Raw genomic sequence first — 10550 nt, forward strand, 5'->3', positions numbered from 1 at the left:
GTGCTCCGCAACGGGAGAGGCCACAGCAGTGAGAGGCCCGCGTAATGCAAAAAAAAAAAAAAAAGAACATAATATATCAAAATATGTGGGGTGTAGATGTGTCCATGCCATGACCAAGTGGTGTTTATTTTAGGGATGCAAGGCTGATTCAACATTCAAAAATCAACCAATGTAATCCACCAAATAAAAAATATATATCATTTCAATTAATGCATATAAAGCATTTGAGGGACTTCCCTGGTGGCGCAGTGGTTAAGAATCCGCCTGCCAATGTAGGGGAAATGGATTCAAGCCCTGGTCCGGAAGATCCCACATGCTGCAGGGCAACAAAGCCCGTGCGCCACAACTACTGAGCCCGTGCTCTAGAGCCCGCAAGCAACAACTACTGAGCCCGCATGCCACAACTACTGAAGCCCGCACGCCTAGAGCCCATGTTCCGCAACAAGAGAAGCCACCACAATGAGAAGCCTGGGCACCGCAACGAAAAGTAGCCCCCCACTCACCACAACTAGAGAAAGCCCGTGCACAGCAACAAAGACCCAACGCAGCCAAAAATAATAAAAATAACAATAATAATAAATAAACTAAAAAAAAGGCATTTGATAAATTCCAAACCCTTTCATGATTAAAAACTCTAAGTTAAGAATAGAGGGAAACTGGGGCTTCCCTGGTGGCGCAGTGGTTGAGAGTCCGCCTGCAGATGCAGGGGACGCGGGTTCGTGCCCCGGTCCGGGAAGATCCCACATGCTGCGGAGCGGCTGGGTCTGTGAGCCATGGCCGCTGAACCTGCACGTCCGGAGCCTGTGCTCTGCAACGGAAGAGGCCACAAAAGTGAGAGGCCCGCGTACCGCAAAAAAAAAAAAAAAAAAAAAAAAAAAAAAGAATAGAGGGAAACTTTCTCCACTTTATACAGAGTATTGACAGTGACCTACAGATAACACTGTACTTAATGCTGAAAGACTGAATACTTTCCCCCTAAGACAGCGTGCAAGACAAGAATGTCTGCTCTCTTCACTCTTATTAAACATAGTGTTGGGAGTTCTAGCCATTGCAGGAAGGCAAGAAAATGGAATGAAAAGCATACAAATTAGAAAAGAAGAAATAAAGGAAGAAATAAAACTGTCCCTATTTGCAGATGACATGCATGATTGCCTATATATTGTAGAATATCCCAAGGAACCTACATTTTGTTATCTTTTAAATAACTCCCACATGAACTTGCAAAGAAATGTGTTTCAAAGAAGAATATATTCAAAAAATAAAAGAAGACCATTATTTGCTGATGTGTAAAGGATTCCTCTATTCTATACAAGTGTGTCATCAGGCTACTTATGAAATGTTAAGAGGCTTGGTTGTGTTGACTCTCCACCAGGCTATAGCCTCAAAGGACTTCATGTTAAGCTAGGGGAAATTTGAAGTAGCCAGGAGAAATCATTCCATCTCACCAAGTTGTTCACCCAGGACCACAAAGGACTGTCACACTCTATGCCCACCAGGGAACATCAAAGGGGAGAGTGAGTGTCTGGGGGTCATATGGTGTGGGTTTGAGTCCCAGCCTTGCCACTTATAATTAGCTGGTGCTGCAGACAAACCCCTTCAGCCTCTACTTCCTATTCAGTAAAACAGGTATAAAAGTGGTACCTACCTCAGAGACCTGTGCTGAGGATTAGATGACGCAAGTAGAGCACTTAACACAATCCCTGTCACATAGTATAGGGTATTTACGGTAAAGGCTACTTACAAAACCTGTACAAAATGAGAAACTTCAGGAGATAATAACAAAAATATACAGAGGCATATTTGCTGATCTTTATGTTTTCTGCTCTTATGTCACATGGCGTGGAGATCCCTGGTTCTTTGAGCAAAGCCAGAGCCAGCTATTCAATACCAAAAGGTGATGGTAATGGACTACATGATCTTCTCTTTCAGCCTGTTCTTTGTTCTTTTCTTCTGAGAGCTGCAGACACCAATGGAGTTTGAGAATCTTTCATCTTAGAGAGGCTGAATCTCCTGGAGTTAAGTTGTCCGAAGTTGTTTCCACATTTGAAAAGCCCTGTGGGACACTAATATGATGAGGAGCAGAAGAGAGAGAATCAGCTGCAACATGAAAAAGTGATAGGGAATCATGTCTGACCAACCACCCATTGTGATGGACAGATTTTCACTCAGAGAAGGCCCTCTCTTCACTCTGCCAACAGCAAGGAGTCCATAATTTTAAAGTGTTGGAAGAGGAGCTGTCCCACAGTCACAAACTCTCTGGGTTGTCGTCTCCTCTTTCACTCAGTCTAAGTTCACAGTGATGGGTGATTTGGGCAAGAGGCTTAAAGGGAGGCTGGCCAGAGCAGTTCAGTGTCTGTTGACCTGGCAACGGGGTGGCTCCATTATTACCCGCCTCTTTTTTTTCTCCTCTGAAACTTCCATTATTACCCTAGCATGCAGAGCTGCTTATCAGAGTCTTGGTTGCCAGTTCAGCCTTGGGTGGAGGAGCTACTGCTAGTTTTCCTAGAAACTTTATTCACTGACTAATTTATTTGGTGTTTCCCATTTCGTACTGAAAAAATGACTTGTGATTCTTTTCTGCCAGTATATGGGGTGGGAAAAGAAATGTTGTAGCACTCATCAAAAGTGTCCAGCCACTGTTTGTCACATGTAGTTATCTCCTTCTGGGCTTCACTATAAATCCTTACTCTTGTTTTGGGTGGATTATGCTAGACATGGGGTTCTTTGTCCCCCAGGGCCCTCAAGGAAAGACCTCATCCACCCTCCTCCCCAATTAGTCTCAGGGAGAGGAGGTCATTTCTCAGAAGCCCTTTGCCTGGCTCTCATCAGAGGCAGCTCCCTTCACTTTGCCAGGAGGCCTAAATTAATTCCTTTAAAAGAATCTACCACATGAACAACCTTACTCTGTGACTCTCTCCATGTCTAAAACTGATGGAACTGAATACAACCTCTGAGTTATAATTCTTGCCTAGAAACAGCTTTCTTCCAAAGGAGGATCCTGCCACCTCCCTGCTCTCCTGGAGTGATCCACCGGGATCAGAAAGATGCTCATCAGGAGGCATCCAGCACCCTGGGAATGTGAGGACGGTACAGTCACTGTGTGACTTAGGGCCTTGGTCCCATTCCCTTCCAGCCTCAATGGGCCTGTGAAGACGGAAGCCGAGCCATACATTCAAAGGAAAAAGGAAGAGGGACTCACAATTTTTGAGGACAGATCTGCTGAGAGTCAGGAATCTGGTGGAGCTTTACCCTACTAGTAGTGGAGGGGGCAAGAGAGGGTGAACTACAGATGTGAATATATTTGAGGGGCAGCATGATCTGGAGAGCATGTGGAGAGAAGAAGGAAAATACACACATGTTTCCATTTTGACTGTGAGTCAACGCCGTTTCATGCAGTGGAATAAGTGCCTTGAGGGCTGGGGAAAAAAGGTGTTTGCACCATTTCCATTCAACTGAGTCATGTGCCCCATGAATGGAGTTTGGGGTAAGGGAATGAACTCACCACTGACTCTGTTTCTCGTGTTTCCCATGTTTTCCTGTCCCCTTATTTCCTTGTTTCACATGAGAGAAGAGTGATTTCTTTGAGATCCTGAAGGGTGAGATCAAAGCCACTTGTCTGCCATACAGGACACTGGACACTGGATCAAGAGAGACAGGAGACCTCCCTGTTCATGTCTGTAAGTCACTTCACTCCTCTTAGTCTCACTTGGAAAATACATATTTGTGTTATGTGTGAGCTTCATTGCTTTGGGGTAGAGTGATGGCACTGCAAACAAACAGGTGGAAACTGAGAGCTTGATGGATGAACCAATGGCCATGGCATGGGCTTCAGTACCTGTGTTTCCTGATGTACCATTCTGGTTGTCAGGCACCTCCCATCTTTCTGTCCCCACTGTCAGGGCACCCCAGGTTCCTGGCTTCTGTCTACATTACTCTAATGTCACAAAGGGCTGGGCTGGAGCAAAGGGGTAAGAAAGGGGGTAAAGAGAGAGCCCCTGGAAAACCTGCTGTTTTCTGCTCTCCTCCCCTGGAGAAGCTGGGGAAAAGGAAGAAAGTCATCATCCTGTTTGTTCTCATTCCATGTGCTGTCATGTTCCCTTACTTCTGGCTGCAGATAACTTCAAGAAAATACTTTTCCATTGAACCTTTGAAAGGTAGGGTGCTGCATAGCATCAAAAACTATTTCTGTGTATTTTGTACAGGGCCCTACAGTACCATCCAGGAGATCTCCCTGGGTCCCGGGGGCAGACCTCACCTCAAAACTCTGGGATGACCTTGGGTAAGTCACTGCCCAAAGAGGAGGTGGTCTCACCTGTCAAAGAGGATCACACCAGCCTCTTCTCCCAGCCAGCTAGGTCTGGGCCAGAGAATAAAGTTATTTCTATTCAGAAAAATACTTTGAGTTTCTAGAAGGGAGATATTTTTCCATGTAAGTTCAAGGAATTATTTTAAGAGTCATGCTGCAGGCTCAGAAGAATTCTACATTCAGTCACTATATCTAAGTTCAATTCAGTTAAAAAGTCACTGAGTTCCAGACCCTGGGCAAGGCTTTAGAGATATCTGTTGATGCATGGTAGGATACCTTTGTGGTTAATATCAATGGGCTTTAATACCATACAGTCCTGGGAAGGGCGCTTCCTCTGTCTCCTACTAACCGTGTGACCTAGACAAGTTCCTTAACCTCTCCATGCCTTGAATTTCTGATCCATAAATGGTGATAAAACCTTAAAGGCTGTTGTGAAGATCAAATATGTTAATGTCATTAAAGTAGTTAGCATGGTGTCTGTCACAGAAATATAGGCTACACTGGACCTTCAGTCTCTTGTTCCACCATCTTAATGTTGAGTTCTGGCTCTGGATTTACCTGGTGGTAGTGTAACTCACTTAGACATGTTCTTCCATCTCAAATACATTACTTTTACAAAGGGAAACAAAAGCTAAGCAATAAATGTTGGGTTGAAAATGCAGATTTTGATAAAGTTTATAAGAATGATCCTACTTCAGTTTGTAGAACTGGTATAAGAATAGAAAAAGACTTGATGACTCTCAATTTTATAAGCCATTTGCATTTATTTAACACATATTTATGGGGCATCTATTACATGCCCGGCCCCATAAGCCTACAAATCATGTCTTCATCTCAGAACGTTTTTCCAGGCTCCAGACCCATGTATCCAACTACCTGTCAGAAATGTATATCTAGAACAGTAGTTCTCAAATGGTGGTGATTTTGCTCCCCAGCTCCAGGAGACATGTGGAAATGTCTGAAAACATATTTGGTAGTCACAACTGGGGGTGCTACTGAAATCTTGTGGGTGGAGGCTAAATATCCCACAATACATAAAACAGCCTTCACAACAAGGAGTACTCTGACCCAAAGTGTCAACAGTGCTAAGGTTGAGAAAATCTGCTCTAGAGCAAGGTAAACGTTACTACCCATCCTATGTGCACAGATTCAGAGTAGAACCCAACTCTGGAATCCAACAACCCTGGATTAGGATACACTCTTACCAGGGGTGTCCTTGGAAAATGTATTTAACCTCTCTGAGCCTCGGTAGAGTGTGCCTTGGAGGAGGAATGAGTTGTAACGGGAATACTGATACTTAACTTACAGAACAATTGTAAGAAGTTATAAAAACAGTATGTAGAGTTCTTAACACACTGTCTGGCCAGTAGTAGGCCCTTGAAGTGTTAGTTTCCTTCCTACCCCACTTCCTCACTTCTGCTTCCAAGATTACTTTAACCTAAACTACATAGCCCTAAACAGCATAACTATGTCCTAAAGAGCTTCTGGAACTATGACAACAAGAAGGAATATAACTCACACAGACCCACCTAGTGTTTAAGAGTTGGTGCCGCTTTTGTGTTGTAAAGTTGTCTAATGGAGGTGGGCTAGGGGAAAAATTGTCACCCCATTTCCATGGAATCAGTGTACCTTTACTGAGCTCTTATGAGGCCCTCTTGGAGAGTTAACATCAGGAATGCCCACTAACTGGGTATGTGAGTTCATCTTGTGGCTCAGTAAACATAAACACCCAGAGAAGCACAAGCATGATGATGGGTGTTCTGGAGAAAGCAATGGAGCAAAAGGAAGGAAATGTTGGTCCCTAACTATTTTCTGTATGACCCTGGCTAAGATGCGTAACTTCTCCTGGCTTTTGACTCAGTTTTAGGGCATAAGATTTGAATTGATCTTCTATCAGGCCAAATTTGGGTATAAGCCATTTAGCTTCTCTCTTCACAAGCATTCCTGTCATCATTTAAATTCTCATATCCTAGTGTTACTGAAAGATTAGATGAGTGAAACTACTTTACAAGAAATCTGGGACATTCTGAGGCAGAGGGAAAAAAGAGTACTGATGGAACCTCTCAATGGTTCTTAACACTTCCACTCAAGGGGCATATTTGATTTCCTCTTATATTTGGCCACATCTAGTCACATGCCCAAGCCTGATGTCAGTGGGGTGGGATCAGTGAGCCTGGGAGTGATCTCAGGGACCAGCCAATCTGTGTGACCCCACCGTTAGGCATCTTGGTCCAAGGAGCAGTATTTAATCATCTATGATCTTCCTCAACAAGAGAAGTTGTTGAATGTGTACCCATGAGGGCACAATACTGGGGAAGTGTAAAACTATCATCTTCTAAATGGGAAGCTCCTGGTCATACTGTGGGGAGGGAAAGAGATGGGACCTCACCCCATCCTGCCATTTATCTGAAAAGGTAACATAGGCTCTGTCAGCCTGAGCTTGGTTATCTGTGACTTATCATGATACCTTTCTCACAGTGCTGTCCTGGGCTGTAAGTGAGAAAACCTGTAAAGTGCATATGGGACATAGTAAGACTTCAACCAGATTATGGTATCACATATCAGTTCTGGCCCACTGGGCTCCTCCCTCCCAGAGAGGAGGTGAAATTATTCTAATCCAAAGAGCACTACTGCCATAAAGAGCATTTGGAAAGGTAGTAGCAAGAGCTGAAATATATCATAATGTATTAGCTTTAGTGCCAGTTATGAATTATGGGATGAGTTACTTGTGGAAGTTGGGGAAAGAGAAGAAAATCACCATTCTGTCTCCTGTTAAAGTGTATGCTTTCCTGTCCCCTTAGTTTATCATCTAGTTTGACACTAAAGGAAGAGAAGTTTCCCAATGATTCTGAGGTAGAAGAGATAGTACAGAGCAAAATAATGTGGATGCTGGAGAGGAAATTGGAGTCAGGAGACCAGACATATCCCTGACTATAGAACCTCGTTTGAGGCACTCCCTTTGTCCTGGCCTCAGCCCTAACAATATGATGTTCTATACCAGTAGCCTGAGCTTTGGGTCAGAAAACTCAGTTTAAAGCTGGATATCACTGATTAAAGGTTGCACATTTTTTGGTCTGAAGCTCCATGTGGTAGGCAGGATTCTAAGATGATCTCCAATGATTCTCAGACTTGTATAATCCCCTCACCTTTGAGTGTGGGTGGAACCAATGAATATGAAGAGATATCAATTCCATGATTATGGTATGTTATATTGCAAAATGGAGACTATATGGGTGGGCCTGACCTAATCAGACAAGCCATTTAAAGCAGATAATTTTCTCTGGCTGTTTACAGGAGGAGAAGTCAGAGATTCAAAGTACAAGAAAGATTAAATGTGCTGTTGCAAACAAAAAATCTTGCAATTTGTATGGAAACACAAAAGACCCCGAATAGCCAAAGCAATCTTGAGAACGAAAGAAGGAACTGGAGGAATCAGGCTCCCTGACTTCAGACTATACTACAAAGCTACAGTTATCAAGACGGTATGGTACTGGCACAAAAACAGAAAGATAGATCAATGGAACAGGATAGAAAGCCCAGAGATAAACCCATGCACATATGGACACCTTATCTTTGATAAAGGTGGCAGTAATGTACAGTGGAGAAAGGACAGCCTCTTCAATAAGTGGTGCTGGGAAAACTGGACAGGTACATGTAAAAGTATGAGATTAGATCACTCCCTAACACCATACACAAAAATAAGCTCAAAATGGATTAAAGACCTAAATGTAAGGCCAGAAACTATCAAACTCTTAGAGGAAAACATAGGCAGAACACTCTATGACATAAATCACAGCAAGATCCTTTCTGACCCACCTCCTAGAGTAATGGAAATAAAAACAAAAATAAACAAATGGGACCTAATGAAACTTCAAAGCTTTTGCACAGCAAAGGAAACCATAAACAAGACCAAAAGACAACCCTCAGAATGGGAGAAAATATTTGCAAATGAAGCAACTGACAAAGGATTAATCTCCAAAATTTACAAGCAGCTCATGCAGCTCAATAACAAAAAAACAAACAACCCAATCCAAAAATGGGCAGAAGACCTAAATAGACATTTCTCCAAAGAAGATATACAGACTGCCAACAAACACATGAAAGAATGCTCAACATCATTAATCATTAGAGAAATGCAAATCAAAACTACAATGAGATATCATCTCACACCAGTCAGAATGGCCATCATCAAAAAATCTAGAAACAATAAATGCTGGAGAGGGTGTGGAGAAAAGGGAACACTCTTGCACTGCTGGTGGGAATGTGAATTGGTTCAGCCACTATGGAGAACAGTATGGAGGTTCCTTAAAAAACTACAAATAGAACTACCATATGACCCAGCAATCCCACTACTGGGCATATACCCTGAGAAAACCAAAATTCAAAAAGAGTCATGTACCAAAATGTTCATTGCAGCTCTATTTACAATAGCCCGGAGATGGAAACAACCTAAGTGCCCATCATCGGATGAATGGATAAAGAAGATGTGGCACATATATACAATGGAATATTACTCAGCCATAAAAAGAAACGAAATTGAGCTATTTGTAATGAGGTGGATAGACCTAGAGTCTGTCATACAGAGTGAAGTAAGTCAGAAAGAAAAAGACAAATACCGTATGCTAACACATATATATGGAATTTAAGAAAAAAAAATGTCATGAAGAACCTAGGGGTAAGGCAGGAATAAAGACGCAGACCTCCTAGAGAACGGACTTGAGGTTATGGGGAGGGGGAAGGGTAAGCTGTGACAGGGCGAGAGAGAGTCATGGACATATACACACTAACAAACGTAGTAAGGTAGATAGCTAGTGGGAAGCAGCCGCATGGCACAGGGATATTGGCTTGGTGCTTTGTGACAGCCTGGAGGGGTGGGATAGGGAGGGTGGGAGGGAGGGAGACGCAAGAGGGAAGAGATATGGGAACATATGTATATGTATAACTGATTCACTTTGTTATAAAGCAGAAACTAACACACCATTGTAAAGCAATTGTACCCCAATAAAGATGTTAAAAAATAAATAAATAAATAAATAAATGTGCTGTTGCTGGCTCAAAGACAGAGGGGTCCACATGACAAGGAATTAGAGTTGCCTCTAGGAACTGAGAGCACCCTGAGCTGACAGCCACCAGACAGCCAACAGATAATGCACTGTAGTCCTTGACCTTTGTGACAGTTCCAGTGTAGTACTGCTGGGTGGATAAGTCTATCTGATTCTAGGTTCATTAATAGGAAATGTGCCTGTAGATCTAAGCCACTTTCTCAATATCACTTTTATAAGGAGTAAAGTTGATATATTGTTCTTATTCTTTTTTCATATTTCTTAATTGGTTTAGAGCTCAGATGTGGAGCAGTGATGTATTAGGGGTGGGGAAGCCTTTAGAAGCCCAAGAATTTTGGAGCAAGACCATAGGAATAATTGGGAGCCAGCAAGACACAGAAAGGGGAGAGAACTGTGGGCCAATTGTAAGACCCACCTATGAGGGCAGAGCAGAACATGTGCTCCATAAGGGCAACTCACCACCAAGAGTTTTGAAGGGAGCGGGCCTGAGCTGTGCAATTAGTTTCTCCTTCCAGTGTCACTAATCAGGTAAGTCGTTCCTGTGATAGAGAAGAAATGAGTGTATGGAGAGTCTAGAAGTGTTTTGGTCATGGATGCCCCTTCATATAGAAGAAGTTAACAGGAATGGAGGATTAGAATTCCCCAGGACAAACCAATGTATGGTCCAACTGACTAAGTTTCTGCCTACTAAATAACTATAATATTCTAGGCCTGCTTTCTTTAAATAATTCCCAAATTGCCTAAATGGCATTTATTTTGTGTGTTCCTCGATCATTCAGTCACATGATTACAGTCAGTCTCTTAGTTTTCTGCCACAGATGGCTAACTGCTTAGCATGGCCTGTGATTTTACACGTTCACCCTCTGAGGGCTAGTTCACCTTCAAAAACCCTAGGACACCTCCCTGAGTTTTGTTATACTGATCCTTCCTGTCTCATTTTAACACAAAATTCCTGACGACAGGCACATGCCTTGTTACAACAACGTGGGCAGAATTTCGCCAACCGCCCGGGTCCCAGTCTAGTGCCTCTATTTCTCCGGTGGCAGCCTGAAGAGCAAAGGTACTCTGCTTTCGGCGAAATCCAGGGTGTGGATGGATGGCTGTGAAGAGGCATTTCCGATGTGGAGAAACAAGCCTGCGCCTCGCGGTTGCCATAGAAACCTGACGTCAATATGGCGACC

The 10550-nt window shown here is 43.1% G+C and overlaps 1 long non-coding RNA gene across 1 annotated transcript; it reads left to right on the plus strand.

The window, feature by feature from the left end:
- The first annotated feature begins 882 nt into the window (after positions 1-882).
- LOC132594519 (uncharacterized) lies at positions 883-7936 on the plus strand. Its single transcript, XR_009560723.1, has 3 exons — positions 883-3677; positions 4203-4279; positions 7601-7936. It is a non-coding gene; the product is annotated as an uncharacterized lncRNA (long non-coding RNA).
- Positions 7937-10550: the final 2614 nt, after the last annotated feature.

This window comes from Globicephala melas, chromosome X (assembly GCF_963455315.2).
Source record: "Globicephala melas chromosome X, mGloMel1.2, whole genome shotgun sequence".
Lineage (NCBI taxonomy): Eukaryota > Metazoa > Chordata > Mammalia > Artiodactyla > Delphinidae > Globicephala > Globicephala melas.